Here is a 24,785-nt window from a genome sequence, read left to right as displayed (position 1 = left end):
GGTAAATATTTTGTGTACACTTGAAATGAGTGTGCATCCTGCTATTTTTATGTAAAATGTTCTGTAAATCTCAATTAGGTCAAGTTGATTAATAGTATTGTTTAAGTCTTCTATGCCTTAACTGATTTTTTTGTCTACCAATTATTAAGAGAAGGATGTGGAAACTGTTGACTATACCTGCTGGCTGCCTCGTGTCTTCTTATTTCTATCATATATTCCATGATGTATTTCCTTCATATATTGTGATGCTCTGTTATAAAGCACATAAACATTTAGGATTGTTATGTCCTCTTCACAAATTGACCTTTGTATTGAAATGAACTTCTTTATCTCTGGTAATATTCTATGATCTCAAATCAACTTTTTCTGATTAATATAGCCATTCCAGGTTTTTTTTCTCATTTTTATTAGTATTAGCATGATATATCTTTTTCCATCTTTTAACTTTTTTTTTTTAAACATCTTTATTGGAGTATAATTGCTTTACAATGGTGTGTTAGTTTTTGCTTTATAACAAAGTGAATCAGCTACATATACATATAACCCCATATCTCCTCCCTCTTGCATCTCCCTCCCTCCCACGCTCCCATCCCACCCCTCTAGGTGGTCACAAAGCCCCGAGCTGATCTCCCTGTGCTATGCAGCTGCTTCCCACTAGCTATCGATTTTACATTTGGTAGTGTATATATGTCCATGCCACTCTCTCACTTTGTCCCAGCTTACCGTTCCCCCTCCCCGTATCCTCAAGTCCATTCTCTAGTAGGTATGCATCTTTATTCCTGTCTTACCCCTAGGTTCTTCATGACCATTTTTTTTTAAATTCCATATATATGTGTTAGCATACGGTATTTGTTTTTCTCTTTCTGACTTACTTCACTCTGTATGACAGTCTCTAGGTCCATCCACCACACTACAAATAACTCAGTTTCGTTCCTTTATATGGCTGAGTAATATTCCATTGTATATATGTGCCACATCTTCATTATCCATTCATCTGTTGATGGACACTTATGTTGCTTCCATGTCCTGACTATTTTAAATAGAGCTGCAATGAATATTTTGGTACATGACTCTTTTTGAATTATGGTTTTCTCAGGGTATATGCCCAGTAGTGGGATGGCTGGGTCCTATGGTAGTTCTATTTTTAGTTTTTTAAGGAACCTCTGTACTGTTCTCCATAGTGGCTGTATCAATTTACATTCCCACCAACAGTGCAAGAGGGTTCCCTTTTCTCCACACCCTCTCCAGCATTTATTGTTTGTAGAATTTTTGATGATGGCCATTCTGACCGGCGTGAGATGATATCTCATTGTAGTTTTGATTTGCATTTCTCTAATGATTAATGATGTTGAGCATTCTTTCATGTGTCTGTTGGCAATCTGTATATCTTCTTTGGAGAAATGTCTATTTAGGTCTTCTGCCCATTTCTGGATTGGGTTCTTTGTTTTTTTGATATTGAGCTGCATGAGCTGCTTATAAATTTTGGAGATTAATCCTTTGTCAGTTGCTTAATTTGCAAATATGTTCTCCCATTCTGAGGGTTGCCTTTTCGTCTTGTTTATGGTTTCCTTTGCTGTGCAAAAGCTTTTAAGTTTCATTAGGTCCCATTTGTTTATTTTTGTTTTTATTTCCATTTCTCTAGGAGGTGGGTCAAAAAGGATCTTGCTGTGATTTACGTCATAGAGTGAGTGTTCTGCCTATGTTTTCCTCTAAGAGTTTGATGGTGTCTGGCCTTACATTTAGGTCTTTAATTCATTTTGAGTTTCTTTTTGTATATGGTGTTAGGGAGTGTTTCAATTTCATTCTTTTACATGTAGCTGTCCAGTTTTCCCAGCACCACTTACTGAGGAGGCTGTCTTTTCTCCACTGTATATTCTTGCCTTCTTTATCAAAGATAAGGTGACCATATGTGCATGGGTTTATCTCTGGGCTTTCTATCCTGTTCCATTGATCTATATTTCTGTTTTTGTGCCAGTACCATACTGTCTTGATTACTGTAGCTTTGTAGTATAGTCTGAAGTCAGGGAGCCTGATTCCTCCAACTCCGTTTTTCTTTCTCAAGATTGCTTTGGCTCTTTGGGGTCTTTTGTGTTTCCATACAAATTGTGAAATTTTTTGTTCTAGTTCTGTGAAAAATGCCAGTGGTAGTTTGATAGGGATTGCATTGACTCTGTAGATTGCTTTGGGTAGTACAGTCATTTTCACAATGTCGATTCTTCCAATCCAAGAGCATGGTATATCTCTCCATCTATGTGTATCATCTTTAATTTCTTTCATCAGTGTCTTATAATTTTCTGCATGCAGGTCTTTTGTCTCCGTAGGTAGGTTTATTCCTAGATATTTTATTCTTTTTGTTGCAATGGTAAACGGGAGTGTTTTCTTAATTTCTCTTTCAGATTTTTCATCATTAGTGTATAGGAATGTAAGTGATTTCTGTGCATTAATTTTGTATCCTGCTACTTTACCAAATTCATTGATTAGCTCTAGTAGTTTTCAAGTGGCATCTTTAGGATTATCTATGTATAGTATCATCTCATCTGCAAACAGTGACAGCTTTACTTCTTCTTTTTCAATTTGGATTCCTTTTGTTTCTTTTTCTGCTCTGATTGCTGTGAGTAAAACTTCCAAAACTATGTTGAATAAGAGTGGTGAGAGTGGGCAAGCTTGTCTTGTTCCTGATCTTAGTGGCAATGGTTTCAGTTTTTCACCACTGAGGACTATTTTGGCTGTGGGTTTGTCATATATGGCCTTTATTATGTTGAGGAAATTTCCCTCTATGCCTACTTTCTGGAGGGTTTTTATCATAAATTGGTGTTGAATTTTGTTGAAAGCTTTTTCTGCATCTATTGAGATGATCATAGGGTTTTTCTCCTTCAATTTGTTAATATGGTTTATCACATTGATTGGATTGCATATATTGAAGAATCCTTGCATTCCTAGGATAAACCCAACTTGATCATAGTGTATGATCCTTTTAATGTGCTGTTGGGTTCTGTTTGCTAGTATTTTGTTGAGGATTTTTGCATCTATGTTCATCAGTGATATTGGCCTGTAGTTTTCTTTCTTTGTGACATCTTTGTCTGGTTTTGGTATCAGGGTGATGGTGGCCTCGTAGAATGAGTTGGGGAGTGTTCCTCCCTCTGCAATATTTTGGAAGAGTTTGAGAAGGATGGGTGTTAGCTCTCCTCTAAATGTTTGATAGAATTCGCCTGTGAAGCCATCTGGTCCTGGGCTTTTGTTTGTTGGAATATTTTTAATCACAGTTTCAATTTCAGTGCTTGTGATTGGTCTGTTCATATTTTCTATTTCTTCCTGGTTCAGTCTCAGGAGGTTGTGCATTTCTAAGAATTTGTCCATTTCTTCCAGGTTGTCCATTTTATTGGCATAGAGTTGCTTGTAGTAATCTCTCATGATCGTTTGTATTTCTGCAGTGTCAGTGGTTACTTCTCCTTTTTCCTTTCTAATTCTATTGATTTGAGTCTTCTCCCTTTTTCTCTTGATGAGTCTGGCTAATGGTTTATCAATTTTGTTTATCTTCTCAAAGAACCAGCTTTTAGTTTTATTGATCTTTGCTATTGTCTCCTTCATTTCTTTTTCATTTATTTCTGATCTGATCTTTATGATTTCTTTCCTTCTGATAGCTTTGGGATTTTTTTGTTCTTCTTTCTCTAATTGCTTTAGGTGCAAAGTTAGGTTGTTTATTTGAGATGTTTCCTTTTTCTTGAGGTAGGCTTGTATTGCTATAAACTTCCCTCTTAGAACTGCTTTTGCTGCATCCCATAGGTTTTGGGTCATCGTGTCTCCATTGTCATTTGATTCTAGGTATTTTTTGATTTCCCCTTTGATTTCTTCAGTGATCACTTCGTTATTAAGTAGTGTATTGTGTAGCCCCCATGTGTTTGTATTTTTTACAGATCTTTTCCTGTAATTGATATCTAGTCTCATAGCGTTGTGGTCAGAAAAGATACTTGATGCGATTTCAATTTTCTTAAATTTACCAAGGCTTGATTTGTGACCCAAGATATGATCTATCCTGGAGAATGTTCCATAAGCACTTGAGAAGAATGTGCATTCTGTTGTTTTTGGATGAAATGTCCTATAAATATCAGTTAAGTCCATCTTGTTTAATGTATCATTTAAAGCTTGTGTTTCCTTATTTATTTTAATTTTGGATGATCTGTCCATTGGTGAAAGTGGGGTGTTAAAGTCTGCTACTATGATTGTGTTACTGTTGATTTCCCCTTTTATGGCTGTTAGTATTTGCCTTATGTTTTGAGGTGCTCCTATGTTGGGTGCATAAATATTTACAATTGTTATATCTTCTTCATTTGTTAGGTCTGGTGGGTTTTTGCTTTGCTCCTTCATCTGCTGTGTGTTTCTCTGTCTTCTCATCTTGCTTAACTTACTGTGTTTGAGGTCTTCTTTTCTCAGGCTGCAGGTTCGTAATTCCCGTTGTTTTTGGCCTCTGTCCCCAGTGGCTAAGGTTGGTTCAGTGGGTTGTGTAGGCTTCCTGGTGGAGGGGACTAGTGCCTGTGTTCTGGTGGATGAGGCTGGATCTTGTCTTTCTGGTGGGCAGGTCCACGTCTGGTGATGTGTTTTGGGGTGTCTGTGGCCTTATTATGCTTTTAGGCAGCCTCTGTGCTAATGGGTGGGGCTGTGTTTCTGTCTTGCTAGTTGTTTGTCAGAGGGTGTCCTGCACTGTAGCTTGCTGGTCCTTGAATGGAGCTGGGTCTTGGTGTTGAGATGGAGATCTCTGGGAGATTTTTGCCATTTGATATTATGTGGAGCTGGGAGGTCTCTTGTGGACCAGTGTCCTGAACTTGGCCCTCCCACCTCAGAGGCACAGCACTGACTCCTGGCTGGAGCACCAAGAGCCTTTCATTCACACAGCTCAGAATAAAAGGGAGGAAAAAAGAAAGAAGAAGATAAAATAAAATAAAGTAACATAAAGTTATTAAAATAAAAAATAATTGTTAAGAAAAAATATTTTTTATGTAAAAAAAACCGGACAAACAGAACCCTAGGACAAATGGTAAAAGCAAAGCTATACAGACAAAATCACACCCAGAAGCATACACATACACACTCACAAAAAGAGAAAAAGGGAAAAAGATATATATATCGTTGCTCCCAAAGTCCACCTCCTCAATTTGGGATGATTAGTTGTCTATTCAGGTATTCCACAGATGCAGGGTACATCAAGTTGATGGTGGAGCTTTAATCTGCTGCTCCTGAGGCTGTTGGGAGAGATTTCCCTTCCTCTTCTCTGTTCGCACAGCTCCCGGAGTTCAGCTTTGGATTTGGACCCGCCTCTGCGTGTAGGTCGCCTGAGGGCTTCTGTTCTTCGCTCAGACAGGACGGGGTTAAAGGAGCAGCTGCTTCGGGGGCTCTGGCTCACTCAGGCGGGGGGAGGGAGCGGTACGGAGGAGGCGGGGCGAGCCTGTGGCGTCAGAGGCGTCATGACGTTGCAGCAGCCTGAGGCGTGCCGTGCGTTCTCCCGGGGAAGTTGTCCCCGGATTACGGGAGCCTGGCCGTGGCAGGCTGCACCGGCTCCCGGGAGGGGCGGTGTGGAGAGTGAGCTGTGCTCGAACACAGGCTTCTTGGTGGCGGCAGCAGCAGCTTTAGCGTCTCAGGCCCGTCTCTGGGGTCCGCGCTGATAACCGCGGCTCGCGCCCTTCTCCGGAGCTCGTTTAGGCGGCGCTCTGAATCCCCTCTCCTCGCGCACCAGGAAACAAAGAGGTAAGAAAATGTCTCTTGCCTCTTCGGCAGCTGCAGACTTTTTCCCGGACTCCCTCCCGGCTAGCTGTGGCGCACTAGCCCCTTCAGGCTGTGTTCACGCCGCCAACCCCAGTCCTCTCCCTGCGATCCGACTGCAGCCCGAGCCTCAGCTCCCAGCCCCGCCCGCCCCGGCGGGTGAGCAGACAAGCCTCTCGGGCTGGTGAGTGCTGGTCGGCACTGATCCTCTGTGCGGGAAGCTCTCCGCTTTGCCCTCCGCACCCCTGTGGCTGCGCTCTCCTCCGTGGCTCCGAAGCTCCCCCCTCCGCCACCCACAGTCTCCGCCCGCCAAGGGGCTTCCTAGTGCGTGGAAACCTTTCCTCCCTCACAGCTCCCTCCCACTGGTGAGGGTCCCGTCCCTATTCTTTGTCTGTGTTTTTTCTTTTTCCCTACCCAGGTACGTGGGGAGTTTCTTGCCTTTTGGGAGGTCTGAGGTCTTCTGCCAGCGTTCAGTAGGTGTTCTGTAGGAGTTGTTCCACATGTAGATGTGTTTCTGATGTATTTGTGGGGAGGAAGGTGATCTCTGCGTCTTACTCTTCCGCCATCTTGAAGCTCCTCCCAGCTATAATGTTTTATTTTGTTCTTATTTAAGGATTTGAGGTGCACATATTTAATTCATCACAGTCTACTTGCATGCAATGTTACATCACATTATGTACAGGATAAGAACCTTACAACAGTATACATTTCTTTTCCCACTCCAGGTCTTCGTGCTATTGTCATACATTTTACTTCCACATCTGTTTTAAATCCTACAATAAAAATGTTGTATTTTTGGTTTTTAATAGCAAATGAACATTCCTTAACAAATTTATTAATACATATTTTATATATCACAAAATCTACCCATCTCAAGTGTACAATTTAAGGATTTTTAGTAACTTTACCAAGTGATGCAACCATTATAATACATCAATTTTAGAACATTTCCATGTCCCAGTAATACCATTTATGCCAATTCACAGTTAATTGCTCTTCCACTCATAGCTCCAGGCAACCACAAATCAGCTTTCTTTCTGTATAAATTTGTCTTTGCTGGACATTTTGTCTAAATGAAGTCATAGAATATTTGCTCTCTTTTGTTTTTCTTATTACCAATTTCAATTTTATTACTGGTAATTGGTCTGTTCATATTTTCTATTTCTTCCTGGTTCAGTCTTGGGAGATTTTACACTTCTAGGAATTCGTCCATTTCTTCTAGGTTGTCCATTCTATTAGTGTATAATTGTTTATAGTAATCTCTTATGATTCTCTGTACTTCTGTGGTATCATTTGTAACTTCTTTTTCATATATGATTTTATTTATTTGGGCCCTCTCTCTTTTTTTCTTGATAAGTTTGGCTAAAGGTTTATCAATTTGGTTTATCTTTTCAAAGAACCAGCTCTTAGTTTCATTAATTTTTTCTATTGATTTTAGTCTCTAATTTATTTATTTCTGCTCTGATCTTTATGGTTTCTTTCCTTCCACTAACTTCAGATTTTGGTGTTTCTTCTCTATTTCTTTTAGGTTAAGGTTAGCTTGTTTACTTGAGATTTTTCTTGTTTCCTGAGGTAGTCTTGTATTGCTAAAAACTTATCTCTTAAAGGGTGCTGTTGGTACAGGAGACAACACATTCTATACGTAGTAATGTTGATCTTGTCCTGGTGACATGAGCAATGGGGACTTGGGTCACTCCACCAGCTAAACCACCGAGACCAATGGAGGGGACAGCTGAGAGGAAAGGGAAATTAGAATGCATGATGGAGGAGAAAGATAAAAGGTACCCCAACTGAACCAGCTACACTTCAGGGGTTCTACCTTGAAATGGAAACTCTCCTATCTTTTTTATGAACATTTTTGAAAAACCCATAAAGTGCTGCACAAATGTAAGATCAGCCATTGGGTTTGTGCAAACATTTCTATTAGCAAATCATTCCCAGATCGAAACACTTTCCTATTAGGTAAGATTACCCTGGATGTGTCTGAGAGCCAAAAGTAACTGACAAAATTCCTTAGATGAAAATTATTAGAAGTAGACTCTACAGAAATCCTCCCACAGGAAGCAGCAGTTGACGGAAATGTACAACTAAGTACTTAGTTAATTCCTCTGGGAGCAAATAAGAACTCCCCAATCAACTGTGCAAGTTTGAAAATGAATATGCTTCCCCTGCAAGCGTATTCCTCTTGCTATCTGTAGGGCTGTCCTTGGGGGAGGTACCTCGACATTCACGTTGCAAATCAGAACAGCCGCATCGTGTCACTTAACTGGGACCCTGGAGCATTGCTGTAAAGGAGCTGCCCCCCCTTGCAGACATCCACGTCCTGCTTCGTGGGAAGGTTGAGCCGGACAGTAATTGTGGGCCACAGGGAGACCCACCTGATTGGTCCCTGTGTCTGAAATTCAACTACTGTTCATTCATTTTATTTCACAACCATTTATTGTTTGCCTTTTACATGCCAACAACTCTGCTTGGCATTTTAGGGTTTAAAAATGAACAAGACACAGACCCTACTGTCCTGAGACTTCAAGTTTTTAAGATTTTTTTTTTTTTTGAAGCTGGTAGCTCTCAAATTGTAGAGGTGACTTAACTGGGCCAGGGCCCAGGAATCTGCATGTTTAGCCAGTTACCATGGTGACTCTGATGTTACTGATCCCGCCTTGAGAAATACTTCTCTACTGCTTATGGAAGGTTATTTGTAGCTGGAAACAAGACCTCCTGGGAGGAAAGAAATTACAAAGGGAAAAATAGAAGAATGCTATGAGAGCTATGGTTACCATTCCAAATTAGGTAGGGTTTGTTTGTTTGTTTGTTTTTAGCCCATTTAATGAAATGTGAGTAAAGGCTCAGGTCTAGATTCAAAGATAAGAGTTTGGACGCACTCATGGGCAATACCAGGAACTGTCAGCTTCGCACCCTGGGAGGGTGGGTGGTGTGTGGGGAGGTCCCCTCCAAATGCTGCTTCCTCTCAGTCTTGGTTGAGGCTCAGTCCACACTCCCCACGTCTGGGAGGACAGCACAGCAGTCTCAACGCCCTCTCCCTCCTTGCTTTTAAGAGCCTCCAGGGAATGTATTCAATCAGTATATACTTTTTCTTTCTTTCTTTCTTCTTTTGTTTTGAAAATCTTGGGGTCAAATCCCTGAGAGAAACCCTGGTGGTGCTGCAAGTGGTCAACGCTCAAAAGAAGCCATCAACAAAGTGGGGTTTTTTTTATTTTGTTTTTTGTTATAATTTCGTTTTAAAATTTTTTAAAATTAATTTTTATTGGAATATAGTTGACTTACAATGTTGTGTTAGCTTCAGGTGTACAGCAAAGTGAATCAGTTTTATATATATCCACTCTTTTTTTAGATGCTTTTCCCACATAGGTCATTACAGAGTACTGAGTGGAGTTCCCTGTGCTATACAGTAGGTCCTAATTAGTTATCTATTTTATATATAATAGTGTGTATATGTCAGACCCAGTCTCCCAATTTACCCCTCCCTCCGCCCTTTTCGCTTTGGTAACCATAAGTTTGTTTTCTACATCTGTGATTCTATTTCTGTTTTGTAAATAAGTTCATTTGTACCATTTTTTTAGATTCCACATATAAGCGATATCATATGATATTTGTCTTTCTCTGACTGAATTCACTCAGTATGACAATCTCTAGGTCCATCCATGTTGCTGCAAATGGCATGATTTCATTCTTTTTTATGGCTGAGGAATCTTCCATTGTCTGTATGTGCCACATCTTCTTTATCCATCCATCCATCGATGGACATTTAGGTTTTGAGTGCTGACACTTTCTTGCTGGCTCTCGGTGAATCCCGCCCACCTTTTCCTGCACTGGATCTACCACCTCCTGGAGGCCTCTCATCATTCTCTCAGAGTTGCTGGAAGCCTATAGGCTCATAGATTATCTCAGCCTCTGAGCGGTTTTCTCATTATGAAAAAAAAAAAAAAAAAACCCAAAGAAAATATTTTTATCTTTCTAAGCCTTTTTATCCTTTTATACCTTTTAAATAAAAATGATTGTCTATCTATGTATTTCTTGGAACTTTTAAAACACGATCCTGCTATTACAAGAGCTGCACATTTTGTTCAGAGCACAGCCCACATACTTTAAAAAATGTATGGCCAGTTAATAAAGCCTCTGCTTGTTTCTAATATCAATCCTGTGGTTAAAACACTTGTCATAGTAATAAACAACAGCATAATTAGAACGACTTCAATGAATTTGGGTCAATGTATCACTCTCTTAGAACACATTTTAAATTTATCACAATTACAGCCTGGGGAAAATTTGGCTTGTTGGCATTCACTAGTTTGTCATTATTTTGAGAGCAAATTGTTCTCAACCCAGAGTTCAAGTGCAGAGACAACAAAGCACAATGGCTGAATAAATGGGTTTTGACTGTCCTGAAAGGGTTTAGTTTGTATTCCTCCCATATCAAATAATAATTATTTCAGGATTTCTTGCGATTATACACAATGGTACTTTTTTCCCCTAAAGTTGCCTATTGAAGCATGTAAAAATTACAGTTTATATTTATTTATGCTCACTCTGTACCAGGAACCGTGCTGAACACCTTATGTGTGTTACATCACCAAGTAGTTGCTTCATTTTATAAGTGAGAGTGTTGAGTCAGAGGGTTTAAGTACCTTTCTCAAGGTCATACATTTAATAAGTGATAGAACTAGACATAAAACCCAGCAGCTCTGGCAGCAAAATTCTCAACATGGTAAGTTTCCTCTAATATTCAAAGCCATCAAAAAAGGAGTTTCTGAAGGACGGAGGTATACGAGAACATCCATTGCTTCAGTAAGGCCTAAGAAGGACGCAAATTGAAAGAAATGGACGTTAAATATGATGATGATGTGAGCACGAGTGACACTGGAGAGAGAAACGCTCGAGAACAGCGTGCTCAGAGTTGGACAGAAAAAGACAAAAGTGTGATGGCTGTACAGAGTCTGTTTGGTCTCGAGCTCTGATTGGTTTTGGTTCCTGGAAATGCTTAGGATCTAAGGAAGCAAGACGTCAGAATGGAAAGACAAGGGGGCTCTAACAAAATGCATGAGAGGGAGAATAGAACAGAAGGAAGCTGAAGAGGTGAGTTAGTTTCATGGAGGGCGCTGTAGGCTGTGCTCAGGGGGCTGGATTTATTCTAAGAGTAGAGGAAAGACATCACCCCGAATGCTGCCTGATGAATGTGTTGTAGAGCAGCGGTCCCCAACCTTTTTGGCACCAGGGACCGGTTTTGTGGAAGACAATTTTTCCACAGACCGGGGGGCGGGGGATGGTTTTGGAATGATTCAAGTGCATTACATTTATTGTGCACTTTATTTCTATTATTATTACATTGTAATATATAATGAAATAATTAGACAACTCACCATAATGCTGACAGGAGGCAGAGCTCAGGCTGAAATTCGAGCGATGGGGAGCGGCTGTAAATACAGATGAAGCTTTGCACTCTAGCCCGCCACTCACCTCCTGCTGTGCGGCCCAGTTCCGAACAGGCTGCAGACTGGTACTGGTCCATGGCCCGGAGGTTGGGGACCCCTGTTGTAGAGGCACAAGGCAGGGAGCAGAGAGCCCAGTGGGGAGGCTATTGCATGCATCTAAGATGATTGGTTTCACTAAAGAGGAGATGGTGAACTCAAGATACATTCTGGGAATCGAGCCAATAGGAATTGGCAGTGGATTGGATGTAAGGCATCAGAGGAAGAAAAAAGTCAAGGATGAGTCCTTGAGATGACAGTAAAGGGCTGCTGGTGTCTTTTATTGAGATGGGAAAGATTAGGATCAGAAAAAGCTCAGGGAAAGATCAAAAGCTCGGATTTTGGACATTTTGGGGGTATTTTTTAAAACATCCAAGAGAAGATTTTTAAGTAGTACATGGTCGAAACACGGAAGCTAGGATTCTGTATCTCCCTGAAAGAAGTCACAGAAATGGTGGTTGGGGTATGAGTCTCGGTTAGCAGGAGTGAAGGGCCCTGCAGGGGAGACTGTCCCTCAAGATCAGGTCATGGAATTCAAAGTGGAGGTGAGAGCTCCTTCACAGCCGTTTTTATAGAAAAAAAAAAAAAAAAAAAAAGAATGCCTAGCACCAAGTTCAATACAAGTGAAGCAAGAAAATTTTCAGCTGTAGCATCAGCTATTTCTGTTTGGATATAGCTTTTGCTCAGGTTGGAAACTGCCCCAAGGGCTGGTGATACAGTTGAATCTGGTACCAGACACCTCATAGACTCAGACAGGCCATCCTTTTAAACTCACTGGTAACCCCCAAATTCTCAGGTGGTGTTTCTTTTCCTGGCAGAGCTTCTGGTCCTGTGTTTACCCCCCTTCAATGGCCGCCAGTGGCCTTGCCTCCCAGAAAAAGCTTCCCTAGGTGATGCCAAGGTGAAGTCCTTTCTTTTTATTCTGTCATGTTGCTATGGCATCTCTGGACAATGACCATTTATTTCTGTCAGGGTCCTCCCTCTGGTAGGGCATCCACCACAACAGGAACTGAGTAAATGATTCTAGCAACATTGCCTTTAAAATAAGCCTATCATTTTTAGTTGTACAAATTATTCTAGCAGCAATAGAACCATTCTGTTACTGTGAAGACTTTATTCTTTTTTTTTTTTTTTTCCATTTTAGACATAAGGGGTGGCATCAGCTGTTTGTGAATCCAGAACATTCTCTTTGGACTGTTCCCAAAGAAACACGTCACTCAAAGCTGTATCAGTAGAGAATTAAAGCTTCCACATGACTAGGTATTCAAAATGTAAATACAGCCAGCTATGGCATTTTAGAAACCTCAAAGTAAAAAACTTTACCACCGAAGGAAAAAAATAACTTGAAAAGAGGACAGCAGGACAAATGAGGACAGCTAGTCTTTTTTCAGCTTATTTTTGTTGGATTCATTTTGAGTTTTGTAAACCGAGCTCCAGTTAGATCTTGAAGAGAAAAATCTAACTGACATAATTCACTAAGTCAACCCTCACACAAAAAGGTTTTGAACGTCAAGGCACCATCAGCAGCTTTCTAGCCTCATGTCTTGATTGATCGGTTTAAACAGGGCTAAATATATAACTCTATAAAGACATCAAGTAAGAGTAGGGAAAATAAAAGTTCATGTGTTCTTTAGTGCTAAAACCAAAACAACAACAACAACAAAATCTATTCTTCTCTTTTAAGTAATGTCTTAAAAAAATCAAACCTAAAATTGTATTTGCTTTATTTCTTTCTACCAAATATATACTCTGTCTTTCTACAAAACTTATACTATTTTAAATTCTAAATTACACAACAAACATGCTATAAAATTACATAAAGCAGAAGATGCCACAAGGACACTTTTTTCCTGAGTAAAAATGTATAAAAATCATCTTTTTCTCTGAATGTCACAATCCTTTCTCATCTTCAATACTACTGCTCTAATCTCAACCATATATTATATGCTCAACCAAAAGACAGATGGAATTCTTTTGGGAACTAAAATTACTCCTTTTGGGTGAGAATGCCTAAGTTTTTTGCTAATTTTATACAACATTTGCCAGCTGGGCTTTGCATGTTTGACTATTTGTGGGCATCTACCATGCCACAATACAGCATCCTGTTTTTCACCCATTGGCTCAAAGATGCTGCTTTATGGCCAACAATTTTGAGCCAACATGTAACTCATGAGAAGTTGAAGGATTAACTTAGAGTATTCATATGTATCTTTATAGTATTTAAATAATCTTCACCACATCATTCGGTTCTCAATGTCAAACTCACAATAAAAATTGTATTGTAAAATATAATAAGAAAGCAACTCAATTCCTAATAAGAGGCCACAAAAGTTCCTCTATGATTTCATTATAAAATATTATTCTGTGTGACTTTCATAGAGGAACAAGTCACTTCTCTGTAAGAAGGAATGAAAATAACCAATTGAAATCAGTGTCTTCAAACGGATTGTTTTAACTGCACATATTTCTTTTCTTTTTTTTAAATTAACTAATTAATTAATTAGCTGCATTGGGTCTTCGTTGCTGCGTGCGGGTTTTCTCTAGTTGCGGTGAGCGGGGGCTACTCTTCATTGTGGTGCGTGGGCTTCTCATTGCAGTGGCTTCTCTTGTTGGGGAGCACGGGCTCTAGGTGTGCAGGCTTCAGTAGTTGCGGCGTGTGGGCTCAGTAGTTGTGGCTCGCGGGCTCTAGAGCGCAGGCTCGGTAGTTGTGGTGCACGGGCTTAGTTGCTCCGCAGCATGTGGGATCTTCCCGGACCAGGTATCAAACCCGTGTCCCCTGCATTGGCAGGCAGATTCTTAACCACTGTGTCACCAGGGAAGTCCCAACTGCACATATTTCTATACACTCCTCAAAGTGTAATAAAAATGTCAAAGATGGTAAATGAATTTCAAGTAGTAGAGCCCTGCTCCATGCATTAAGTGAATAATTACAATTGCTTGCTTATTTTGAAGTTTCACATAGAATGACCTTGATAAGTGACATAAAGACAACTTTTGAGACAAAAAATGTGAAGCCATCAGTAGATTTTATACTCCAGAAGAAATTTGGGAGTTGGTTCTTTCTCCACCCACCCCCCCTTTTTTTTCCTTGAAAATATTTCCTTCAGTGTCTTTTATTTCTAAATAAATATTAGGCCTGGATTTTTAAGTAAAGAGGCAATTATAAGCATATTAACATTTCTACCAGACAGCAAAGATAGGGCTGGTCAGTCAACCCCAAACAGAATGCAGCTTGGCGCTGGGCCGGCTCCACTGCAGTGACTCACTCTCCTGTCCGTCACCCAGTGAGGGCAAGAAGCTCCCCATCCTGCCGTGAACTTTCATTTAGGACAACGTCGTGGTGCTGCAAACCCAGAGGTGTGCTTTTATTTCAGTCCCACATTTCAAAGCCGAAGCCAAAGCCGAGGCGTGGTCTACATTAGGACTTTAAATAAAGTCAAACAGAATAAAATTCCCTTACTAGCATTTATTCTAAACTGCCTTGGCCAGATGGCTTCTTACAGGGAAAGGGAAAAAGAAGGGATACTCACACTCGGCTTCCTTTCCTGCTGGCGGGCTGTGATTATTGCTAATGACCCACAGCTGTACACGCTCCCCCTCCCCACCTCTACCCTCTGCCACCCCCATCTTCCACTTGCCTTCTTATTTAAGCTTTTCTCCAGTCAGCCTTGCAAGAGGGAGGTGGGAGGAAGCTTTATGGTGGATCAACCTTCAAGACACCCTGAGTCGCGCTTCTCATGAAACCTGAACACGGCAGCAGGCTCAGTTCCCAAGCTCAGAGCTGTGCAAAACCGGGCACACCTACAGTTTCCAATTTTTCTAAATGTCCCAACAAACGTTTGTGAATTGATTAAAGAAAAGCAATTTAGACATTGCCCTTAATCTTTTGAATATATCAGCCGCTCCATATATGGCTAAAAAATTAGATGAGTTCTGAATTCAGTATCGTAAGGAGCACTAGTCCTTTCTATAATTCTGCACACACAGAAAGAGGGACGGGCAGACAGAGAGAGAATTTTTGCTATAAATATTCTTATGAATAAATCCCTTGTGCTTGCTGCCCCTGTTACCTTCATCACCTAAATTGGTTTATACAGCCTGGGTTGGGAACGGCTTCCAATGAGAGCCTTTACGTAAAGGTCTTGAAATGTCTTTAAGATGCTGACTGGTCTACACTTGTTCCAATATTGTAAAATGTATCAGTCTAGCCAGCTGCCCTCACCTCCGACATTATGTGCCCCCTGCACACGCTCTAGTGGTCCATCCTCAGAAGACAGGCTATGGCTGTTGCCAGGCAATGCTTTGGTTTGTTAACCATCATTAATATTAATGTTATGATGCTTACCGCTGTCATTATTAATAGTATTAAACGAATGCTATCAACTCTAATATTAAAATTAATATTGTTGATATTAATATTTATTATTACTATCAATAATAATGCCTAGAGTTTCTATTGCCACGATTTTTGAAGTCTCTGATGCAACTTTTCTCAATTTTAAGGGCCCGTGGTCCTATGGTGTTGTTACTCCTGGTGTCTACTGCTCTCCAAGCTGTGGGAGAGGACAGTTCAAAAAGTGTGACAGTAATTTGCACTGTCCACATGTTGGCCATCATCTTGCTTGTTGTTATTTCATTCTTTTTTTTTTAATGTTCAAGTGACTCACACTCGAAATACCCTTTTGTGGAAATAATGTAAAATATGAAAATATATGTTCTTGGAATTCTTCAATTTCCTCTTTTTATAGCTTTTTCATCTCTTGTGTTCTATGAAACGTTTCTCCTTTACCTGGAATAAAATAAGTCCACGACCTGTACTTCCAAATCCTAGTTTTCATCAAGTCGAAAGGCAAAGGTCACTTGTCCCAGGAAAGTTTCTCTGACCACCCCAGCTCTCTCCCTCTCTAAACTCAATAGCGTTTACTATGCACTTCTTACTCACTACCTTGTATTAAACTTATTAATGTACATTCCCTATGTCCCTGCATTTCCTATATTCTTCTTCTAGATTAGAAGCCCCATGATACAGAAGATACATCACTGAAGTCCCTATTGATTTCTTGTAACACAGTGCTTTACTAGGCATTTGTCTTCAGTCTTTTTTGAATGACATGTCCTTGATCCTGATATATATATATATATATATATATATCTCATATATCTCACCTGTTTCAAATCAGGACATGTATATTTATATATACATTTATAAAAGAGAGAGACAAATGTTTTCTTATACCTTACAAGGCAGCTATGTTAACCAATTATTTCACAGAAATACTCCACCTGTATTTTCCTGAACCTCCAAGTTTGTATTGGGTTATTTTTACCACAATCTACCTAAAATATGTGCAAAAAAAAAGAGTTGATATTTGTAAAACACCTAAAAAAGATACTCAATCTATTAATAGTCTCTCCCGTTTACAAAACAAAACACAAAGTACAACCCTCAGTTCGTCCACCATTCTCCTTCAACTATCATACTCTCTTCTTTCAGACTCGGACTTTTTGAGTGAATTGTCTATTATACCTACCTCTACTTCTTCCATTTCTTTTGTTCATTTCTCAATCTGCTGAATTGGTTTTATACTACTGCTTCCCAGTCCACAAAACCCCCTTTTCCCTAAATTCAGGGAGTAATTTCCATTGCTCATCTTTCTTGATGTTGTGGGTACATTCAGTACTATTGACTCACTTCCTTCTGGAAACACCCTTCCCTTGGGTCCCATAACTATCTACTCCTGTGTGTGTGTGTGTGCACATTTTCCTACCTCTCCAGCAGCTTTTCTTAAGTTTCTTGTACAGGCTTCTTTCTCATCCCAGCCTACCCGCCCCCCCACCTCCTTTTACCTGTCCCTTAACTTTTTGCATGTACACACTGCTATATTTAAAATGGATAACCAACAAGGACCTACTATATAGCACAGGAAACTCTGCTCAATATTATGTAACAACCTAAATGGGAAAATAATTTGAAAAAGAATAGATACATGTATATGTATATGTATAAATGAATCACTGAAACTATCACAACATTGTTAATCAACTATACTCCAATATAAAATAAAATAAAAAATTTAAAAAATTAAAAAATTAAAAAATATAAATCTCTGTTTCTCTAGGCATTTGTCTTTGATAATAGTCGAAGACAACAAAATTTAACGATTGCTTATTTTGTGTCAGGGACTACACTTTTATGTGTATTGTCATTCAATTGTCACAACAACCTCTGAATAGGTACTATAGTTACTGTGAATTGTCTAATGTCGCAAAGAGGATACTTAAGGAAAGAAGATATAGGAAAAGTCACAGATCTAGTAAGTGGTAAAGCTGGGATGTGAACCAGGTAGTCTGAATCCAGAAACCACACGCTCACCACTGTGCCCTCCTACCCTTTTTTATCCTCACGTACACCCTAGGTGACGCTACCTCCTTGTGTAGCAAGACAACTAATTCAAATTAACTTGAAAATATTTGTTCAGCTTATACACAGTGCCAAATATTGTGCTAAATGTTGAAAAAAAATATGAACAAAGTATGGTTTCTTACCTAGCTCTACATCACTAGTTTGGTGGAAGAAAGAAAGGAAAGTACATTATTTGGGGGACTTTTTAAGATGAGGTAGGTAATGATAAAATTGAAGTTTAAATGACTTATGTGGACATTTGAGACTTGCAACACAGAAGAAAGAATTGAAAAGTTACATGTGCAGTGTAACCTTTCATAAGGAAGAAAATAGAAGTGAAAGTGACTGAGGAAAGAACCAAAAAAACACAAATTTTAGAGGTAAGTAGAGGAAGAGGAGCTGACAAAGGGTATTTGGAGAGGAAAGAAGAGAAATAAGAACAAGCAGAGTCATAGAAGCCAAGGGATGAATGAGATTAACAACAGGGATGAATCAGTAGCATCAGATCATGTAGATAAGCCCACGTGATTGTAGACCGGAAGAAGGCCATTGGCTAGGCAATCATGAAGAAAGCCTTTGGTGACTTTGATGAGGTAGGACTTTAAAATATTTTTCCTATGGGAGAGATTTGAGTATGATTAAAGCCTGAGTAGGAGATAAAGTAAATGAAGAAACTAAATGCAGATGGCAGGGTTAATGTGGGAAGAAGTTCACTGTACTTCTGGCAATGGTAATTGGAACAATGGTTCAGAACAAACTTCTGCTGAGAACTTAACAAGCTGCCTAAGTAATGAAGTGATGTCCTTTGTATTTATACTACTTAGAGGTCACAGTACTTCTTGAATTTATGGCTTGATGTCTTTCATCAGTTTTCGAGAAACCACACCTTCATGATAAATTGTTGAAAACCAAAGACAAAGGCAAAGAGTTAAAAGCTGACAGAGAAGAAAAGACATATTGTCCTCAAAATAGCAATTTTGGACTTCTCAAGAGGATCTATAGAAACCAGGGAACAGTGGAATGATAATTTCAAGGGGCTGAAAGGAATATAACTGTCAACATTGAATTGTTAATGCAGAATTCTATGTAAAAATGTATCTCAAAAATTAATGTAAAATAGAGGCATTTTTAGATAATAAAAAATAAAAAAAATTGTTTCCAGTAGATGTGCAATATAGAAGTACTGAAAAGTGTGTTTGGGCAGAAGAAAACAATCCCAGATGAATGCTCAGAGATATAAAAAGACCTAAAGAACACTGAAAAAGTAAAGAGGTGTTTAAATCTAAGTAAATATAAGAAATGATGTCTGGAGAGTTTCAGGAAAACAATAGTATGCAAGTTGGGAGACAGATAAATGATTATTCTAAAATTTTTGCATTGCCTGAGAAGTGGAAATGTACTAATTTATATTAGATTTCGATAAGTAAAGACTTCATACAAAATCTCCATGACAACCCAAAAAGAATTGTAAAGAAGTGTGTAAAATGATGGTAGAGAAGAAAATTAGAATAATAAAATATATACTCCTTAAGAAGGCAAGAGCGGGAGGGAGATAAAAGCAGATAGGATAAAAGAAAAAGTAAGTGGCAGAGTTAAGCCTCAATATTTTTGAAATTAAGTTAATACTTCAATTGAAGACAAAAACTGAGAGATTGTAAAAAATTCAAAACTCAACTCATGTTATAAGACACATAACTTTAATGTAAGTTGAATATTATTGAATGGTAAAAGTTACCCATGCAAACACTAATCAAAAGAAAGCTAGTATACCTACATTAATTTTTTTTAAAAAAGCACTTCAAACCTAAGAAGCATTACTAATGTTAAAAATAGGCATTTCATTATAATACAAAACTTCCATTTACCAGGAAGATATAATAATTCTAAATTTGGAAAAAAGTTCATGAGCTTCTGAAATTAAAGAGAAGGTTAGGAAGAATGAAGATTTAGGTCAAATCTGCATAATCTTTTTTGGATCACAGATTCCTTTGGAGAATCTAATAGATACTATTGTCTTTTTCTTAAAAAAAAAAAAAAAAAGAAACTGTACATAAACGCAAATTTCTGCTTACATTTTAGTAAGTCGAAGAAGTCCCTGAAGCAGGGGTTAAGAATTCCTGATAGCCTCTATTTTAAGTTTTAGAGGAAGAAAGAAAGTTTATGGACTTCCTAACTTAAAAAAAATTTTTTTTAAGTTAAGAACCCAAGTTCTTCTAAGAGTAAGATAAGTTGGTGCAGAATTGGAGGTCTTGAGAAACTTGTAGATTTTGGACAGCTGGCATGGAGCATGAGAAAGGGAAGTAGCTTAAAATTAGTGAAAATGTTGCTGTGTATATTTAAGCCTCTAACTGAAGTTTGAAATAATATTTTTATAACATAGCCTTTGAACACAGGAACTTCATTTTCTCTAACATTTCTCAGGAGCTGAGAGCAAAAGCAGAGAAAACAAATGGGTTGATCTAGGATTTGAGAGTAGTGCAACAATGAGTTTTTGAAAAGAAAAGAGAAAAACTTGAAGATACTATAAATTGTGTTGGTGAGCTGATTGTGACATCAGGGATGGATAGGGATGAAAGTAAAAATGACAGAGGGCATATTTTATGGTGGCACAGAACATGAGCTTTGTAGTTGGGCAGACCTAATGCATAGAGAGAGCATTGCTGATAAACTTAACCTCTCTGCACCAATGTTTCTCCACTGGCCAAATGGGGAAAATTAAAATACAAAACTTTGAATATTAAATGAGGAACTATATATAAAATTCTTAGGGCTTCCCTGGTGGCGCAGTGGTTGAGAATCTGCCTGCCAATGCAGGGGACACGGGCTCGAGCCCTGGTCTGGGAGGATCCCATATGCCGCGGAGCGGCTGGGCCCGTGAGCCACAATTGCTGAGCCTGCGCGTCTGGAGCCTGTGCTCCGCAACAAGAGAGGTCGCGATAGTGAGAGGCCCGCGCACCGCGATGAAGAGTGGCCCCCACTTGCCGCAACTAGAGAAAGCCCTCGCACAGAAACGAAGACCCAACACAGCCATAAATAATAAATAAATAAATTAAAAAAAAATTCTTAGTAAAAGTCATTATTGCCATCATATCAACTAGCTAGACAGGTCAAACAACTGGACCTGAAAGGTTAAAGAACAATTTTTATGCAAGAGAAGATATGGAAGATGTGGACATGAAGAAGTTGAAATCAAAAGGGGAATTTCAGAAGTGGGGCTATTTTGAATAAAAAAATTCAGAATTTGGCGCTAGGAGTAAAATCCCAAACTGGAAATAAAAGCCATTGGAATCACATGGTCAAAAACACAGCGAGCATCCCAGGGGGTCGGGAAGCATATCAACTCATTTCAGGATTCTTGGCCTCCTTTAGGTTGTATAAACTCATTTTTTTACTAAATTTAAAAAAAATGTTTTAAGTTCTTAACCTTCCATATCTTAGTGTTGTTATTTATATTCATCAATCTTCTTGGTGTATCAATTAATCACTTATAGACACTAAGCATGAGGAAAATGATGGAGGTCAAAAGGCAAGAAGCTTGAAATACTGCATCGAACTGCGCTTGTCTGACACACGCCTGGCTAATACAGAATGATGACAATGAACTACTTCTGATAGCCATTGTAATTAAAAACAGCACATTTTTCAAAGTTCTGAGAAGAAGTGAATTCCTATGAACCCTAAAAGGTTCAGTTCAGTTCAGGAAAAGGTTCAGTTTGATGTTATTCTCTGAATTAGCTTTCCAAGCCCTAATTATAATAATAGACATTATTTTACAAACTTGGAAAACATTCATTTATATGACAGGTCCAAGAATCAAATGATCTTATTATCTTTCTTTTCATTTTGTCTTTCAAATGCTGACTTGAAAAGGCAGAAATAAGAAGTAATTATAACGAAAAGTTTAAGGAGAGGAAACACTACATTCTTTACTAAATTATTTTATTAATTACATGACTCTATATTGATTAAAGCAACGCAAAATTCTTTCCAAAATTTAACTCTTGACAAATTAGAGAATATGTTCTCATCTAAGGATGCAATTTACCAAAAACATTCTGATTCTGTGATGATACAGAGCTCACTTAATTAATGGGTGAACAACCTGTTCCTGGAAGGAAATATCTTATATTTTAATTTGTAGAGTTTTTTTTTACATTTGTTTACCAAATGTGAGATGGTTTTTCTTGTTATCATTGTTCCTTAGCTATAAACAAAATGTGTCAGGAAGGCTGAAGATATACAGAAATGCTTTGACAAAACTCTTTGTCACCCATCTTTGCAACTTCTGCCCATGATTCATTTCAAAACGGAATGCAATCAGTTCTGTCACTTCTCCTCTCCTTGACCTTCTTTTTCCTTTTGTTTAGAGCTTACTGTATAGCAAAAGGATTTCCTATACATTATTGATGAAATCACAGAACATGTCACGTTAACTTGCATAATTTTATTCATTCTAAAATAGAGATTACTTTAAAAGGAGGGAGAAGTGGAGAATGTGTGCAAACATCTTGGTTTTAATATGTGGTTATGCTTTGACAACCTTCATTAATCTTTGTGTGACCTCATGTAATAAGCCTTGTGGAGTCGTCCTGCTGTAATTTAAAGACCAATCTGGACATTCCCATTCATTGCAGTCCACATCAAATCACACCCAAACCACAAATCTGATGCTAAGCCCTTGAAAACTGGCATTGATCATTACAATAGGTTTCTTGGAGCGATGATAAGGGTGTTTACCTGACAAATCATAAAGATTTCAAAATTTCTCTTTAAATAACTGTCTCTTTCCTTTAAAGTTCTAGTCTTCAGCACTCCCATATTTCCATGCCTCTTTTCCTTTATCTTGAACTTGACTATTGAAATCCTGATTCTATCCTATACTAGAAGTCTAACCTTGGGCAAGTTCCTTACCTTCCTCAGTTTCCATGTTTGTAAAAGAGAGATATTAATAATACATACTTCATATGTATGGTGGTGAGAACTAGGTGAGGTAATAAATGTAAATTTACAACATTGCTTGTCATACAGTAAAAACTTAATAAATGTTAGCTGCCATTTTTTTTGAGGGATTTTCAAACGTATAAGGTTAAGTCATTCTTATCATTTAAAAGAGGGACTAAGCTGTGGGCGATATCCCAGCTTAAAGAGTTGTGAAGAAGAGTTTAAAAATACTGGAATAGTACTTCTGCTTATTTCACTCTGTGGGTAGCTTGTTTTAGTCTTACATTTTCGCATCCTAAAGGGTTTTTTCATAATTTTAGCTCAAATCTATATCTTTCAGTTTCTGTCTCAATTTTTCTTAGCTTTTATCATCTTTGATTTTATCTTGGTGTTTATTGTTTTCCTATGGCTTTAATTACCTTATTTATTTATCTATCTGTCTACCTACTTATTATATTTCAGTTGCTCTTCACTTGCTTTGTGGTATTTTTGAAAACATATTAAAACAATAGAGGCAATGCATGCTAACATTTGCTGATGGTTATCTATCTACAAGATACTAGTCTAAGGGCTTCATATGGATGATCTCATCAATCCTCACAACAGTCTTTTGAAGTGGGTATTATTATTATTTTCATGATACAGATGAGGAAATATAGAGGCTTCAATAACTTGTCCAAGTTTATATGCCAGTAAGGAAAGGAAGTGGGATTTATAGTGCTTTATTTTGTAGTTTATTTTTATGATTCTTTCATTTTAATCTATCATCTTATCTTAGTGTATTATTTTCTGTCATAGCCTTATTTCCTAATTAACAGTGGTAAGCAGCAAGTGGTATGGTGGTAGTGTTGTAGAACTCTGTCCATATTCTAACTGGAAGATATTAGATGCTTATAACTCTTCCAGTTGACACTGCAGTGACCATTTTTGGATCTGCCATCTGGGTGAAGTGGGAAGAATCTTGGGATTTGGAGTCAAACAAAGCCTGCTGACAGTATTACAGGAGAATTTTTACTCGTAGATCGCCCCAAATCTGTATTCTTATGTGGACTAAGAAGTTTACTAGCTCTGAATTTCAGGTAGCAGAATTTTAGGATAAAATTAATTAATTCTACTGATAGACACTAACAGATCTTTCATCGAGAGCCTAGAGCTATAGATAATGCTGAAACGTCACACGAAATAGTTCCCCTTTGTGACTACAAGTTTCAGACCTTGAAAAAAAAAACCTAGTTTTAAAAATGTTTTTACCATCTTCCTAAGAGAATTGGATTATAGATCATTGTGTACATTTTTCCCCATTGTTGTCATCTCTCAGTTCCCAGTCTTCTATGATGAGACCTTATTTTTGTGAAAGCTTTCTCTATTGAGTGAAATGCTTCTAATTGGAAATCCTATCAGTCAGTCAACTTGGGCCTGTTTTATGATTACTCTCCAAATCATATCCAAGTTTTCTCTTGCTTCATCTAATTACATTTGCTGATTTCACAATTAGTGTTCCCCTCTGTAGGAATCTTGACTGAGAAAGCCTGAAGAAGACTTTTCTACCAAAAACTAGGCTGGACTCCTTCTATTCGTGCTTATATAAACTAGGTTTGCCTGTTTGGGATTGAATTAATCAACTAGTGTCTATAATTTTGTGTAATTCTAAACTCTGTAAGGCTAATATTTTCAGGATTACCAACCCAGTATATTTTCTGGAGGGAGATTTTCCTCTTGGAATGTAACTGCATCGAAACCTAAATGTAAAGATACACTTTTTGTCACTTTTCTGTGAATGAACATCCTTCAGTTTGCACATCTTTTAAAACATAATTCAAAGACATGTGAGTATAATCTGATATTATTGGATATCACTTTTGTTAACGATGCCTAATAACCAATTAGCTTTTTTTTTTTTTTTTGGCAGTCATATCCCAGTGTCAACTAGCTCAAACTTAGACTACAGTTATGAGTTATTTTCTCAATATGTCACTGATAATCCACGTTTCTATAGTTAGGTAGTTATTAACTTTTCTACCCAAGTCAAGGGCTGTGTGTTTATTCATTCTAAAGTTTACTGAGTTAAATCTGGTTCATATTCAAATGCCGTGATACTTTATGTCTTAATTTTATCAAACAATATACTAGAAATCGCCACTAAATACTTTAATATTGGCTGCAAGTAAGAACAATAGGTCGTCTGTATTTTCACTCAAAGT

The sequence above is a fragment of the Balaenoptera musculus genome, chromosome 1 (genome assembly GCF_009873245.2).
Source record: "Balaenoptera musculus isolate JJ_BM4_2016_0621 chromosome 1, mBalMus1.pri.v3, whole genome shotgun sequence".
Lineage (NCBI taxonomy): Eukaryota > Metazoa > Chordata > Mammalia > Artiodactyla > Balaenopteridae > Balaenoptera > Balaenoptera musculus.
The sequence above is the reverse complement of the archived record's forward strand: the minus strand, read 5'-3'. Positions refer to the sequence as shown.